Source organism: Aythya marila (assembly GCF_965140915.1).
Source record: "Aythya marila genome assembly, chromosome: 10".
In the NCBI taxonomy this organism is placed as follows: Eukaryota; Metazoa; Chordata; class Aves; order Anseriformes; family Anatidae; genus Aythya; species Aythya marila.
In genome coordinates this window covers 4,563,333-4,580,802 of record NC_139051.1, presented here as the reverse complement: position 1 = coordinate 4,580,802, position 17,470 = coordinate 4,563,333, and the positions used below count along the sequence as shown (strand labels likewise).

General features: G+C 46.4%; 1 protein-coding gene across 11 annotated transcripts in view; it reads right to left on the bottom strand.

Moving 5' to 3' along the window:
* Window positions 1-17,470, bottom strand: part of FOXP1 (forkhead box P1) — a 364,978-nt gene that overhangs the window by 90,860 nt on the left and 256,648 nt on the right. The gene's annotated exons all lie outside the window — the stretch shown is intronic.

The window sequence follows — 17,470 nt, the reverse complement described above, 5'->3', positions numbered from 1 at the left end:
AAAGATACATATAAATGGAGACCTCCTGAACCACCCTGCACAGCGCGGTGCCGCGATCCATCGCCTATTCCCAAATAACCAATATTCGAGGACAGGACATATATCAGGACATCCTCCTGTCACAATCCTTTTCTCCCCCCGAGCTACAAGAAGAAAGATGAGGCTGCAAAGCAGCGGGTGTCCGAGCCAGGAGGGATGTGGAAGCGAAGGGAACCGGGTTCACGAGCCCCAGCAAAGAGAGGAATTTGTCTGTGGCCCCTGCAAACAGATTTGCATTTGCATAGGAAGAGAAAGCGATTCCCCAAAAATCCATCTCTGCGAGCAAAGCTATGCTGTTTGTGCCGGGTACGGGGACAACAACGCGTCAGCACCAAACGTGGCCACTTCTGGGGCGGCTGATGGCAGCGGCTGCACCACGCGGGGCTCCGAAGGAATGCAGGACACCTGAGGCACCAAATCCTTCCCTCAAATGAAATTGCAGGGTGATTAAGCAGAGAGAATGTAACTATCCAAACTGTAATTTGGCCGGCACAATGGATCTAACACCCTTATTCTTGGAAAAAAAAAAAAAAAAAAAAAAGTACTGTATTTGAAGTTCAAAATCTAATTAACTATTTGAGAAAAAGAATTCTGTTTTAAAAAGAAAATTCCTAACAATATAAGGAGAATTAGTGCCAAAGTTTTTGAAGAACCACATAAAACGGTATGAAAAACGTATGATATTGTAATAATGGGAATGACTGGATTTGCTCAAACGTTCCTTATACCTCATAATACAAGAATAAAATACAGTGTAAATCCTTCTATCTACATAAGTTCCCCGTACAGAAAAATCTCTCCTTTAATAGGTTTACACCTTTAACATGTATTAGTTTGGAAAAGTCCTAGGGTATAATTACACATCTCGGCTTGGCACATTAATAGCTGCTCCCTTCATTTACTGATTTCTTTTACTGGTCAATTTGCTGGTTTACTGCGTGCTCTCGTTGCTGTGTTTCTCAGCAGAGCCGAGCTGCCAAGCGGGATGGGACCGAGCTGGCACGGGCTGGGCACGGCCCTGGGGACACCGAGGCTGTCCCAGAGCCACCAGCACGCAGGACACCCCTCGGGGACGTGCCACTTGCAGCCACACGTGCCAGCGAGCCGCAGGGCTCGGCCGCCGCGCAGGGCAGGTCGCGGAGGAAGGGAAGCGGCGCTGCCCTCGCTTCCTCTGCAATCCGGGCAGAAATAACGCCCTCCGAGCCGAGCAGAAAGCCAGGCGAGCAGGGCATCACTGGGGCTTCCTGCCACCTTGCCGAGCACGGCTCCCTTGAGGCCGGCGTGGCCACCGCGTGCCCCGCAGAGCCCAGAGGTGTCCCCGTGCCCAGAGGCGTCGCTCGGTTCCTCCTTTCCTCCAGGCCTTCCCTCTTGGCCTTGCCCCAGAGCTACATCCCCATGGCTCCTCCTGCACACCCCGTCCTTCCCGCTGTCCCCACGTGCTGTCCCTGCCACCAAGTGCCACAGCTGGCCCACTTTCCCTCCCTGTCCCTGCCCACGGAGCAGGCTGGAAGGTACAAAAACCTCAGTTCCCAGCCCTTGCTGCACCGCACACCATCAAGGGGACTAAAAGAGATGCCCTTCCTCATCTGCCACCCGCTCCCCGCGGGTTCCCTTCGCATCCCAGCGCCAGGCTCGGAGGGGAGGCTGGCGTTCGCAAAGCCCCCGTCCAGCTTTTACGGGTTTTTCAGCAGTTTTTAAGAGGGTTTTCTTGTGTTAGAGCGGAGCCATTCATTTAATGGCTTTTCAGCACTGCCATTATAAACCAGAACTTCTCAGGTGTTTATTACTCAGCTTTAAAAATTGGCTCTATGCTGAAATTTGGCAAACAAAGTGTCAGCCTAGGAGAAAATTTTATTTTTTGCCAATTTTGTGCTTTAAAAAAAAATAATAAATGACCCCGTTTTGGCCTCCATAAAAACGCTGCTTTTGCTGCCTCTGTGACACTGGTGAAGTAACAAGTCAATATTGCAATCCTGCCAGCAGAGCTGCTGTGATTTAATGCCTAAAATTGCTTTGAAGGTGAAGAGTGCTATTGAACTGCTAATTATTAACTATTATTACTGATCCTGCCACACAACAAGGATGCAGAGAGAAAACAAAGGGAGCATGAATCGTCTCTGGAAAAATAAGGCAGAAAGGGAGCGAGGGTCTGGTGCTGACAGGGACGAGCCTCAGCTCCGCGAAGGAGGCAGCGCGACCCGATGCGGAAATATTGTTGTTCATTTTCCAGGCTGGCATTTCAAACACAACAAAAATACCAACGGCACCACGGAGCTTGCTCCATGCCTAGGATCCAAACCAGCTTTAAGCCCGGCTGAAGGGGAGCTCAGCAGGGACCTCACGCTGCGCAGCCGCAGCCAGGAGAAACCTGGCCGTGGATTCCGGCAGGACAAAGCCTCGAGGGTGCTGAGGAGGGTGACAGGGGCAGCACAGGGCACCCTTCTTCCATTACCTTCTTAAGGGATCGAGGTTTCAGAGAGGATAGCATGCTGGGAGTGCTCCTTCTTCCCAGTAAGGGCAGGCTCCCACCTGGGAGGTGCCCCCCGGCGGCGCGGTGTCCGAGCAGCCCACCCAGGGCACCGGGGCCGCTTCCCAACGCAGCAAAAAAGAGCAAACAATTTATCTTTCTGGCAACTTTCTGCTTGTCTAAGTGGCAGCTATTTAAATACAATTAACAAGCAAATGATTTTAAAATTACAATACATTTAATAAGGCAGCATCACAAACAATTTGCATCTCATTAAAGGGCTCCAAGCGGCAAGGAGCAGCCTCCCCAACGGGCTGCACGTCACGGGGGAAATCCAGACCCCGGGGACAGCTCCGGCCAGGGGCCAGGGGCCAGGGGGTGATGGCAAGGAGGAGCAGCTCGGCCAGCAGCCCCGCAGGGAGCCCTGGCCACAGCTCCCTGGGTAAGGAAGGATGCCACGAGCCAAAGCCTTGATGGAAGTGGGTGTAAAACAAGGAAGGAAGGAAGGAAAAGGGTGGGGGTGTGTGTGTGTGCGCATGTGGGATGGGCACGTTTTAATATACATTGGTGAACAAAGAGTTTAAAGAAATTTCAAGCTATTTGCTCAGCTATATGTGTCAGTTGGAGTTTACTGATTGTGCCGCCACAAATCTTCCGAGATTGCTGCTGGGTTTGGACGCACACAAATTCCCAGGAACCTCTCGTACAGCAGTCACATACCAGGCGTGCAGCAGGAAAACACTCACACAAATAAGAGATTTAAAAGCTTCCAACACACTTTCACCCTCTGTGATCTCCTGTGGTGGGCACATTTCACCTGGAGGACACAGCAGCACTTCCCAGGTCACCCCATACTTCTCCACGTCCCTTTGGCTCCCTTCAGAGACCTGCTGGGTGTGCAGGGGATGCTGCGGTGCTCTCCGGACGGGGTTACATGGGGAGTGCTGTGCTGAGAGCCTCCTCCTGGTCCCATCCAGCAGTGGGATGCAGACACAGCTTCGTGCAGGTGTGGGCAAGAGCCAGCAGCCTTTATGTCGATGTAGGGAAGGCAGCTGTGCCATAGGGGAGGGCCCCTCCTGTTCTGCCCATGGGGGAGAGGGATCGGGCACGGCTGGTGGAAAGCAGGCAGGAGGGATGCGGTACACGAGGGCTGTGCTCATAAACTCCTAGGCCAACGAGGCAGGCAGCTGGCCAGCCGGGATTTCAGCCATCGGAAGGCTTGAAGGAGGTGACTTTCACGAGAGGTTGTCCCTAAAAGAGTCCCTTTGAGTCCCTTTTCACAATCCGTGTGAAATGCTGGCACCTTCTGCTAGTAACACACGCCCCGACCCCACCTTCAGTCCCAAAGCTTGCTCCAAGGCACTTTGTAAACTGAAAAAGCGCAGTCAGTGCTTGCTCTCAAATTCAGCACGGGTTTTGCTACGACCTTTTACTTTCTTTGCCTGAAATCCGACAGCCTCTGGAGCTGCGTGTGACAGTTGTTTAATGCTGCGCAGCACCGTTATATACAACACTGGCAGGAGAGAGCGAGAAAATAGTTTACAATTGAATCTGCAGAGGAAATTTGGGTAAGTTCAATGTAATTATCCATTTGGAAGCTGGCCAAGGGCCGGGACTACTCAAAGCCACGAGGGCGGCTGCAACGAGTGACCAGCTTTGCTTGTCCCTTGAAAGGCAGCACCTCCAAACTGCCCCGTGGGCTCTTGCGAGCGCTTTGTCGGGTCAAAGCTCTGATGTTTTGGGGAGAAACCTGCAGTCCTGCCGGTGCTGGCACTGCTGGGAGACCTGGCAAGGCTACCAGCAGTGGCACAGCCCTCCGATCTCGGTGCCACACACCTCAGAGCTTGGGGACCATCCCCTGGCATCCCCAGCAGTGCCAACCATGCCTGATACAGGCACCAGGACTCTTTTACATTATCAGAACAGGATCCTACCTAAATTGTAAGCGTTACGGTCTAAACAAAGACAAAATAGTCACTGCTGTTTTAGCAACCAGACTTGCAGCTTCCCTCACGTATGCACGCTTTTTACAAATCTTTTTAGCAGGACCCCGTCCGTGTCTGCCAGCACGCTATCTCCGCGACCCTGGATCTGAAGACAAGCGTCTAAGCACAACAACGATCACTTTCTATGAATTACTGAACATGTGTAATTCATTTATCTGTAATATTGTGCTAAACTCAGCTCCAATTAAACAAATGAAAACACCTGCTTAGCACACATAGATCTTTCCATACCTCAGGGGAAGACCCATCAGTGCGCTCTGTAGTACAATCTGGCTCGTGACACTACACTAACAATGCAGGGCTGGGATTTCTTTTAATTTTTTTCTTTAAATGTACATAGGCAGGGAGATAAAAAAATACTGTGAGATTTTGGGGGAGGAGTAATTTTTTGTTAATATTTCTATCTTCAGCATGTGCAGCCCTGCACTGTTCAACCAGCCATCGGGGGCTTCTCACGGTGCTGGGCTGAATGATCAGACCCGAGGGCACATGTCAGAACAAAACAACCTTAAAATGCACCTAACTGGCCCCAGACCTGATGATATTACAAAACGGGGGTGCTGTGGGCACAGCTGGGTGGTTTGGGAGCTGAAGGTGCTCCGCTGAGCGCAGCAATTGCCGCCAGGAGAGCCTGCTGGATCCCCACCCTGCTGCATTTCCCATTCCTTCCTTACCTGCCCGCAGACACTGCGCTCTCAGCCAGGTCCCCGTGAGGACACGGGCAATTATCCCTCCTCTCCCGCACCTCAGCACGGCCCCGTACCAATTGCTCCAGCCCAAACTGCTCACACGTGAGCCATCCGCAACACCTCTGCTGCTCTAACTGCTCTGGCTGGAGAGGCACGTTAGGAAATTCAATTTCCTGGCGTTTGCAAGTAGAAGCACTTTGGTGGCAAAGCGCAGAAGCGAAAGCAAGGGCATCCTACAGGTGTGTGGCGAAAGCAGCCAGAAATAAAAAGCGCCCCCATGACTGCTGTATCATCCCATCCCAGGCCTAAGGCTGCTCATGGCTTTTTTCTTTTTGCTTTTTTCAGCAAAATCAAAGTTAAAAACCGAAAGTGCTTTTTGGGTTGGTTTTGTTTTTCTTTCCCTCCTTTTATTTTTTTTAAGGCAGGGTGGTCCCCTCCGCTCCCTCCTGCCGAATTAGCAACAAACCAACAAAACAATTTTGCAGCTGTCACTGCTGCTCTGATGTGTCCACTGTGGGGCTCTCCCAGAAGAAATCGGTCTGTTTTTCTTCGCAGTAGACACAGCTGAGCGGAGGACTCAAAATGAGCAGGCTTTCCAAGCAACAAGCGCAAGGAAAAAATAACAGCGATGGAAGCCATAAACATACCTTCCCCCGGAGGGTCAGCTGTGCGCAACGGGACTTAAAAATACCTTGGCTATGTTCGGTGCTATGCTAATGCTCCTGGTCCCCGAGAAATCCTCAATATTTGGGGGCTGCTTTCCCGACACCGCAGCCTCAGGGCCTGTCCGGGGTGGGTTTCAGGCACGGAAATTGTGCCCATCACTACCTTAGGGTGAAACCAGCATGGTCGGCTTTTGCTGTACGGTAACTCCATGGATTTTCTGCTCAACGAGGCCGCTCGAGGGTTAGCAGTTGCCCGCCAGGAGGTACTCGCTGTGTGCGAATCAATTTGGGCAGCACCCGGGACGGCTGTCATACAGAAAGGCAACCAGCGCCACCACAGCCTTCTCCCTCCTCGTTTTAATTCTTTCACAGAATATTTCTACCACTTTTCCTGATGAAGGATAACCCATCTGATGGCCCTCCTCTCGTTTCAAATGCTTATCCGATCTGCGAGGTGTAACGCCACCCAGGGAGGTCAGGATTCGCAGGAGCCCAACAAGGCTCCCTCAAGTGCTGCTGCTGGTGGCACAGCAGCGAGTCGCGACGGAGGGCGAGAAATCTGAAATTTAAATAAACTGCTTAAAACCTGCAGGCACGGGGGGAGATGCGGGAGACCGAGCGACATGGGACAATCTTTTAACCCAATCAACAAAGTGCTCATTGTTCCAGTCTGAGACAAGTAACGCAGCAATAAATATTGAGCCAAGGAAGTTAACCTGTACCCACAGCCTTTGAATAAACACTGAAGTTAAAAGTAAAATCAATGCGAGGCCTTTGGCTCTTGCCAACTCCTGCTTTACTTATTCTTGCTCGGCCTCGTTTTTACTTTTGGGGATTTTCTTTGCCTTCCCTCGCGTTATTCACACTTCCCTTTTACACCTCCTTATCACACGGCAAAAGGACAAACAGAAGGAGCCGCCAGCGCCCAGCCCCACAGCACAAGTGGCCGCTGCCGGCCCTCCTGGGGGCAGACCCAAGGGGGGAAAGGGGCCGAGGCAGCCCCCGGCTCCGCACAGCCCCCGGCCCCAAACACTCCCATCAGCTCCTGCCTCTCCTCCAGAGCTTTATCCCCGGCCGGCGAGGCCGGTTTCCACGGAGCGCATTAATTCGAGTTCGCTTTCAAATCACACTTTATTCATTTGAACATTATTATATTCCGCGGAAGCGGGCGTGAGCATCATGCAAAAGGTATTCTGGTCCGCAGCGGTGCATACAGCTGTGTAGGCAGAGGAATATTTGTTTTCCAAGTAATTTGTGCACATTCACAAAATTACAGCTGTCTGCAGTTCTCCTGAAATATCTGCCCTGCTGTTTACAAGCCATAAAATATAATCTGTCTTTTGTAGGGCTCCAATTGGTAAATTTGGAAATATATATATATATATATAAAAGTGCATGTATTTTTTTTTTACACTTGGGTTGGCTACCTCCCGTTACAGGCTGCTTGGTAAGCCTGGAGAACACCAGCACTAAGCTGAGGAGCTGCTGCCCCGAGACACGAGCGGGCACAGAAGAAAGACCTCAGGAAACAAGGACCCAAAGCACAACCCAGCTTCAGGCACCAGGCTGCTGCTTTGGCCCCAAGAGCTCACACAGGGGGATGAGGCTGGGGCCCCCTGCCCCAGCACAAACCAGGAATATCCCTTGGGCCCAAAGTCTTGGTGAGCAGCCAGTGCACAGAAACAAACATCCCACCAAGAAGTCACCGTGGGGCTGCTCGCTGCCGCTGTACAAACCAGAACGGATCTCACTGGTGCTAGTGGAGTGACTTTGGTGCACCACCAGACACAGGAAACCAAACCCAGCTCCGCGGGATGCCTCGGCTCCAGCGCACACCCTGGTGGCTGTCACTTAAACCTGGGACAAATCCGGCCCCAGCTGCTCCCAGCGCCGCAACACATCAAAGAGGTCCGCCCGGCTGCACAGCTACGTAGCAAAAGGCTTGAAATTGAGATATGCCACTCAGGTTAATAACTTAAACCACAGCAAGGTATTACGTGAATCCCTACTGCTCAGAAAGTACAAGCCGTAAGTGACAGGCCTGGCAAGAAAGGTTTCATAACCACACAGACCACGTTAAAAATCCTCCATCAGCGTGCCTCGCCGCATTACTTACACGCTGGCATCGGGCATGATCTATGGAGCTGCAACAGGACTCCAGTGACGCCAGGCTATCGAGGACGCTTTTCCAAGCGGCCACCGGGACCAAGCTCCAGCATCTGCGACCTCAGCGGCTCCAGCACGGGCACCCCTGGCTCCTGCACCCAGGGGGCAGCCCCAGCACCTCCTGACGTCCTCCTGGCCGTCCCCTGCCTCCCCTCTCCACGCAATTTCCCAAGTTTGTCAGCTAGACACGCTAAAGCCAGGATGTAGATTTTCCAATTAGTCTCTGTTTAAACATCTGTTGGTAGACTGCATTTAACATTAGTTATTTGAGCAAAGCACAATTTGATTAGGCTGTCTGAAACGGAGCCAAAGTCTGCAAAATAATAGCTCAATTAAATTTTGTTTTGCTTTCATTTGTCTTATACTTTCCTGAGTGTGATACAGTTGCATATAATCAAGTAAACTAATTCCTTTCAAAATGAGAGATTTCGGTGCCTTTCCCATCTTCTCTCAAAGTTTATTTAATAATCTATTCCATCTTCTCTATGCTTCATCGAACTTCATCTTGACTCAGAGTACATTTCTTTCTAGTGCCTTCAGTCTACTTCCATTTTCTAGGCTTTCACTGAACTCGGATTACGCGCCATTAATGTTCCACCTTAACCAGATTAGTAATTTATAAAAGGCAGATTACATTTACTGGGAATATAAAAACATTTCAGCAATGCAACAGTTTTTCCTTTGCACACACCACAAAGTATTCTGCCAACCTGACTGCACAGCTGTAAAACTGTCAAGCTCCACAGCCAAATTCAAAGGCATTCCCAATTGTTTCACTGGTTTTAGTTTCTAAGTTTCTGCTTATTCTGATATGTTGCACTTGTTGCCCTGAAACTTCAATATTAGCTCTAGAGATTTAAACACATGAGGCAAACAGCTGCTCTCCTCTGCTCGCACAAGCTAGATCAAAATGCCTTCTTCTCCGTCTCCCTTGCTCTTCTTTTATTTTATTTTTTTTTTTAAGCAAATTGCTATAACTCAAGTATTTCTGGCAAAGTTGACGGTCTCAGGGCAAAATTCTGCTCTGTGATCATCGCTGCAGATTTCTCCAGCGCATCCACCTCTGGGCTGGTGCACAAGGAGCACCCGAGAGCCTCACCACGCTAAGGAAACTGCTGCAAGGATTAAAATGAAAAAAAAAGTCACAGCAGTTTAAGCTGATATGTAGATGTGCGTATGATTTAAATTTCAACATTAAACATTTAAACACACTTGTGTTACAATGAAAAAAAAAAAGTATGCATTCTTTGAGGGAAAAGCTTCTTTTAACCTAGAAGAGTGTTGATTCGCGGTACTTTTTCCTTCCCGTTTTTTCAACATACTTGTTGCCAAGTGTGAACACAAAGGGACAAGCTGAAATAGGTGTCTGGCAGGCTCTTCCCCGCGCGATGCTGAGAGCCACCAGCCCTGCTGCTGCCGTTCAGCCCCGTCGCCTCCAGGCAGCCCGAGCGCAGCCCCGCGGCCGAGGCAGCCTTAGGCGTGAAGGCTGCTCCGGTCTGGGCGAGTTCAAAATGGGATACGTCCTCTTTCGAATGTAGAGAGCGACTAAATATGACAACCATCTGATGTATGAAAATTATTCACAACCAAAAACAGACAGTCTGGAAATAGCTGGGATGACTTCATTTAGACAGAATTACCCGAATCTGTTTCTAATATACGCAGTACACATAATAAATTTTTACAATATGACAAGGAAAACAAACTTAATAAAAGTTCCTGATCTTTTGTTACACAAGCAAGCTATGGCCATGATATGTTTATAATATTTTGCCCATGATCTCACAGCTCAGAAACAAAAGCTAAGCAACGCACCAAACAGTCCCTAGGTATGACTTCACCTCCCCGCGACCGTAATTACACGGATGCGCACGCTGCCCCAGCCTTCCTCCTCCCACCGCCATCGCTGCGGCCGCCTTCGACAACTCCTTGCAGTGCTGCTTTTGACTAATCGTTTCCTTCTCTCCTTCTCACAGGCACCATTTGACTTGGGAAACTGCAGATTTCTATTACGAGAGTTTGTTTTTTCCAATTACACCAGGACTCATCTGAACGGTAAGAGATTTTTAGCCTGTTTCCTTCACTCCTGGTTATTTGACAAGTGCTTGAAAACCCTGTTATAAACAATATCTGCAGGAAAACAGATGATGTCTTACGATCACAGAAGGTAATTTTTTCAAGAAGCAAACTTTTTGAGCATTTCCCAGATGCACCGCGTCAATCTTGCTGCGTTCTCCTATCTCAGCTGGTTTCCCAGCCCGGGCACGGTGCCAGGCGGGCCGGACTGCCCCTGGTTGTCACTTCTGTTCGATGGCACTTGCACCCACTGCTGTTATTCCAGGCTTCAGGAAATTTTCTAACCGCTGGACAGGCTCCAGTGCTGTGCACTAATAAGTTGCAGATTGGAGAGCTCGGAGGGCGCCCGTGTGTGTGTGTGTGTGTGTGTCAGAGCAGTGCCACGGTTTGTAGGAGGAGGGGGAAAAAAAAAAAAAACACAACAGTAGTTCAAAAATGCTGCCTACTCAAATTGACAGAAAAGTGACCTCTGCACTTCATCAGAAATTCCTGCAGACTTACAAAATAAAGGAGTTTGCTTTTATCACACACAGTAAGACTCATATGGAAAAATGGAAACACTACATCACTTGACCTCAGGATGCCCCCTTTTCAGCCACAGATGAACATTATGTATAAAAATTGTAAATCAATTTGAGATGTATTAAAAGAGATTCTCTTTTTCTGTATTAAAGGTAATACCTTTTAATCTCTAGATTTATTTTGTAACGTAGGCTAAATGAGGAAGACTTAATTTCTGTAACTGAGTTTTGTTACTCTTAAAGTCTATTTAGCATCTCTGCGTGGTGTTCACATAATTTCCTACACTTTGCTTGCATCAGGAAATAATGAGCAAGCATCACTTACCCAACACTGAGTCACAAATATTTGCCTACATTAGCAGAGCATTAAGAGCCATTTCAAACAACCTAAGGAAACTGTGTTAGCCTTTAAACTGTGATTCACTACTTAGAGAAATTAAGAAACTTTCCTCTTTTAAAGGCTAAAATCAGCTGTGCAACCTCCTTGCAATATCATTAGGTCCTCGAGCAGACTTTCCTCTCAGAGATCCCAACACAATAGATTTCTTCACTTAATGAAATTACTTTTGAAATTTTCCTACACTCAGTGTTGGGTACTTTGAAATTTCAATCTTTTCACATCCTTGAACTCTCATCAACATTTTTTTCCAGACTGTGTCAATAAAATTGATTACTTGCAGTTCTGAATTCTGTTCTGCACATGGAAATAAAACAATTTGTTCTAAAGTATTTTCTGAAGAAAGCAGAACTTGGCAATCAGATCTACTAGATCAAAAAAGACACACCGGGGGAAGATAAAAAAAAAAAAAAAGAAAAGGACAAATCAACTAACCGAGCCTTCCCTACAAAAAACAGAAAGAAAAAGGAACCTCTCCAGCAAACAAAAGAAAAGCGATGTCCTGATTTTATCACAGCAGCAGTGGCAGCTAAATTCCTGATGTACACATCATCAGCCTCACCGTTGTTCTCCTGATTGATTTATCTCCCGGTCGGCTAGGAACGATCTTTTCGGATCATTAATATGTTCATTAATTTGTTATCAATTCCAACTCGCTGTACTTAAACCGCTCTGTACCATGGCTCAAAAGTGCCTTGACAGCTTTGCTGCAATCACGCACGTAAGGACCCCTGACTACACAGTTGTTGAGATGCCTCATACCTACAACCAATCTGTTGCTTTTACAAGTTTAATCTAGGTATTAAGGAGCTGATTGTGGAACCATGTCGATATAACATCTTCAACCCAGCTGTACATCATATAAACCGCTATAGGAGGGGGGCAGGCTCCCATGATTCCTAGCAGTAGTGCATACCTTTAACTCCCTGATCTGTAATACTACAAAATACTGCTCTCATTTCTTCCCAAGCACAAGTGGACTACCAGCAAGGGTCCAACAGTGTTATTCCTAATTACCTTTTTTCACTCTTGATCCTGTGGCGCTCATAATTAGTTACCTGGGGCTGCAATCCAATTTGAAGTGATGACAAGAAAGTGATCCATGAAAAAGTAATAAGTTAAATCCAATTTCAGCCTTCCTCTAATTAAATGCACATGGAACTAATGACTCAAACCCTACCATTTCAGTGATAATGGTAATTAGCGAGGTGGGAGTCACTCTCTTTTTTCAACACTGTAGGTGTAAACCACAAGGTAAAATGGCAGGAGCACTCTTAATTACATGTGTCATTTTGTCAGCAATTTACACATTTCTGACCAGTCAGGAATGTTTCATTTGTTTTCCCCTTCCACGATGTGGCTGTAACACCCAGGCCACGCTCAGGCGCAGCGAGCCCTCCGACCCGGCAACCTGGTCAGGAATCCCCTTTTTTAAAAGGTAAACGCCTCATGTAAAAGTAGAAATGTGACAGAAAATCATATTGGGGGTGGTCTAGCAGGACAGAGGGCCAGAGGACACCAGCTCCTGTGCAGCACGAGGACGCCGGGCCTACAGGCCCCATGGAGCCTGGCGCCACAAGGCCCTGAGGAGCTGCCACGCGCCGACCTCAGGCAATCCTCTTGATGTCCTCCTCTGCCTCCTTCTGCACAGTTGTGAGAGGAGAAGAGTCGTATTTGCTCACATTTCTCACACTGCCAGCTCTCACCGTGGCTGGTTTCCTAGAAGCCACCGCTTGTTGGAATTGTGTTTCCAGGACAATCACAGGCTTCTTTCGAGAAAAACAAGTGTGTCTGTCACCTTTCTGCTCAGGTTGAAAAGCTGGAAAAACTGAATGCTCGGGGTTTTAAAAAAAATCCAAAAGGGTGGCAAAAAAAAGGCCTCCAGGTTTCGATGAAAAAAAAAAAAAAAAACCTTAGCATCAAAATTTTCAAGCTGATCATGTAATTTTAAGGACCTGACTCAGATTTTGTTATGTTTTGGGGTTGATATTAGCACTTCACAGGCATATTCCAAGAACTGACTAATACTTATAATTGGGCTTAGGAGGAAAAATAAAGAGCTAAAGGTCCTTCAGTAGAAACCAGCAAAGCTCAGCTCAACTTTGCTTTATTTCTAAAGTCAAAAGGAAGGAAAAAAAAAAAAAAGGGACTCAAAATTTTCATAGGCGAACTATTTAAGTGCTGCAGAAGTGAAATCTCAACCCTGGTGGCAGAATTTCCACTGCCTTGACTGAGGCCAAACTCAGACAAACTCACGTGTTTGTGAAACAGAGATACTCATACAAATACAATAAATATGCTTGCAAATGTTTTTCCCCTTCCAAATCATCTGCTGAGGCATAATTTCTTTACCAGTTGTTAAATTTACTGCTACGTAAAAAGGTACAACGTGCGTAAAACCCGAGGCTGTTCCTGTTCCTTCTGTGCTCCAAGTGAAACAGAGTACCCTTCCCTTCACCTTTCAGTGTGCAGTATATTTCCAAGCGAACACTTTCTAATTTCATAAAAAACAGTGATTGCCCAAAACAACAAGCTACAGCAGATTACCCTGCTCTTGTGATTTTTCCTCTTCCTCTTGTCTATCTCTTGCTCAAGATACTGAAAAGAAATATAGGATATTGCAGCATGCAAATTAAATTCTACAAAAGCCCAGCCAAAAGCCTGCTTTAAAAAGCACCAGTATGCAAAGGCGAAGACAGCTCCGTCCCCTCCGCCTCCCCCAGTCTCACCCTGAAAATCTAAAAGAAACCCAAATTCTTTCCTTGGCCATGACTTAAAGGGAAGATTTATTTTCTGTTTTGTCAACAGAAAACGAAAGTTTCCATCTTAGTAATTTCATTATTTCTTCTCTCCAAACACACACAGGTTACTCTAAAACAACAAATCTCATTTAATCACATAAAAAAGTCAAGTGATCGGTTTCAGTTGCAAGATACTGACTTGGACGTCCTAAATCTGTTTTCAGTCCAGTATCCAACAGCTCAATGCAACACACAACATTTACGTCTTTTAAAAAAATTGTATTTTTAGTATTGCCAAAACACACATGCACTTTTACTTTCTTGGGAGAAAATGTGTCTCTTGATTTGTTTCCAATCTGTGTGTTCCTGCCAACAACTAAAATGCTTGAAGAACGAAAATGAATAATCGTTAAGAGCATCAGCAATTAAAGCTGCAAATTTTAATCAATACATCTATTAATACAAAGACATATTTATCTTGGCCAGGAAAAATGTGCAAATTCTCAAAAACCTAAGCATACCTGGCCTGCTAAATTATTTGTTTTACAGTTTCAAGGAGACCTAACATCTATGGCAAATATATTATTAACTGTGCGTTAGCCTTTTTCCACTTCAAGTGATTTTTGTAGGTTTGATATTTCTTATATTCTTTTCCCAATTGCTGTTACTAAATCCATTCCTTAACTTTCAATTTTCTTTTGTTTGTGTCATCAGGCTGTGAAACCGGAGGTCACTGCCAAATATAAAGCACGGCAGTGTGAGATAGGCTCAAAATGTGAGTCATCGTGTATTTGGAGATTTATTTTTTTTTTTTTCAACTATCAGCAGAGCACATCTCTACTCCTGTGTCCAAGTTCTTACAACTGAGTATCTCAAAATTTGCTAAAAGCAGGTCTCCAGGTACCGTTATCAAGGTCAAGAGGTCCCAAAGACGATGGCCAGAGCCCATTGTCATGTAAATGCCATTCAAGGCCCCCCGCCCCAGCGAGGCCACGGGATGCCAGCACGTATTTAAGCACCGTGGCTATTTGATCAGCGAATAAAGAGGGAATATAGGAAATCATCCACGAGGCGATAACAGATTAGCTACACAGCTATACTAGATTAATTCTCCACACCTGTTTGTGCCAGTCGGGTTTACATGACAAAGCCTGCCAACCAGCATTAAATGGCCGAGGCCACAACGACAGACGGGGCTCTCCCCATGCCACGCTCCAGCGCCACGGCCCCGCAGGACCCCGGGGCATCTTATAGGGAGAACCGACCCCGGGTGAAGGACATCCCGTCCCCGGTGTCACGTAAACACAGCTCCCCACCACACATGACATGGAGCTTCTCACTGCTGCTGGCCAAGCATAGGAGACGGCAGAGTTAGGCGATGGCTACGGTGTTCTTGCTATGCACAAAGTCTGTTTGTTGGGAAAAAAAATACAGATCTGCTAACTGCTAGGGCTGTCCAGTGAGACCGATATATATTAACGATGTGCAAAGACGGCTTGGTTCATTATTCAAGCAAACTTTTGAAAAACGGGCGCGTTTCCACCACCCTCGGTATTTATTCTACATACTGTCAGAACGGGTATTGCCTCGTCAGCGCGGTGTGATCAGACGTCGGGGCTGTGGGTGTTTGTGTGTGTGCAGTTTTACTCAAAAATCCTAACCCAAGCATCGTGATTTCCTTTCAGTCATACATCGCATTCTACGGATGCACTCGAGGTCTGTTATATTCAAGAGGACTTCCAGTACATTTAATACCGCAAAAGCTCCAGGAGTGAGGAGGGAAAAAAAAAAAAAAAAAAAAGAAGTAGTCTGGGCAGTCATTTGAATCAGTGAGTGACAGGCTGGGCCAGCTCTCTGTATACATTAATAAATTAGAATTTTAATTGTGTCTCTGACTGCAGGAGCTGCTCCAGTACTTTAATACGTACCAACAATTGGCTATGTTATGGAATCCGCGATGTGGCCTTCACTGTTGACCTCTGCAACACAATTCCCAGTCTGACTACGGAAACTGTTTGGTTTGATCCTTTCAACTTATTTGAATCCTGACAAATAAGCTCACAGCTGAAAGGTCAACACAGTCATATTTCATCCTCTGGAGCTATTCTTAAGACATCTGCACAACAAAGCACTTCTTTTAGTACCTGACACTGGACCTAGCCAGCACAATCTCTCATTAAAAATGTCCCCAGTGGAAGAGTCTATTAAAAGGCATATGGATCAGCTATGGATTTACCAAATAAAATATTTTTGAAAGCATTAATGTAACGGTTTGGATTATGGCACTCTACACTGCCAATAAAATGTATATTTGCCCAATGACAAAATGCTTCATACTTTCCAAAAGAATAATAGCTCAGCTATAAAGTGTGAGGTGTTGTCCAGCAGCCTGAGCACGGGGGTGGGAGCCAGGAACTCATGAATCTTAATCCTACCTCTAAAACCAATTCCCTCTGTGATCCTAAGCAAGTCACTTAACCTGCTTCCCTCAGTTTCCCTGTCCAGAACTGGGATAATGCTACTTACTTATCAGACTTTCCTTCTGGGGATGTTTTGGAGATCAGTATTTGCAGAATGCTTTGAAGATGAAATCACTACACAAAAGCTAGAAGTTGCCCTCGCCGGGCCAAGGGCTGCAGTTAATAGATATTCCTCACTTAGGCAAAACTCCCCTTGAAGTCACGGTGAGCTTTATTTGTGTAAGAACCACAGGATCACGTCCTCTAGCTTGACTGTCAAGGCCTTTAGTGATTTTAGCTTTACCTTCCATCTTCTACTACATATTTAAAGAGTCTAGGATCTGTATTTCTGGAGGAAAATAATCTGAAGCACATATAAAAGGCAAGAGAGGCAGCAATGCTGTCAGGGAACTCATGGTGATAGTATATCAAACTAAAAAAAAATTAGAAAGAGCAAAACAGACATGAGTTTGACAATGTGCTATGACAACAACTGAAAAAAAAAAAAAAAGAAAGAATTTGGGGCTACAGAGGCTGAAGCATCAGATATAGAACAGCGAGATAAGATAAATGTCCCAGCTACAGGGTTCTGTATGACTGCAACTGAGCTGCTGCATTCAGGAACTTATTATCAAAACCAGAGTGAGACGCTGCAATTGCAAAGAGTGCAATAATAAAAGCAATAACCAGCTGCAAGCCAGCAAAGTGGTCAAGGGTCTAGAAGTGCTGGTTTACGAAATGTATAAAGAACTAGATACATATAATTTGCCAAAACTGGCAAGTACATGTTAGTATCTCAGATGTTTGAGGAGTGTGAACACGAGGCAAGGCAAGGGACTGACTCAGTATTTATACAAGCGGTATTACTTGGAGCAAGAGGATGGAATTAAAGTGGAAAGTTCCTGAGTGTGTGCTTTGTTATGGAAAACCGTCTGAAGGAAAATAATAGCGGTCCCACCATCATTTGGGATTTCTAACACTAGAACAGCAACAGAAAAAAAGGAAAATTTGATACATGATCTAATAGTTCTTTCTTGTCTTTAACTCCTGTGATTTATCCCGCAAGACTAGCAGAATGTACTCCAAAGCCACATATGTGTGCATACATCTTCTGTTTGGGAGTGCAATATTGGTTTTAGCTTTCTGAATTCATAACAGCGCAAAGCCTGATAATATTTGGATTTTAGTTCTGAAGATGTCCATAAATCAGCAGACAATGAAAGGGAAAAAAAACACACTGATGA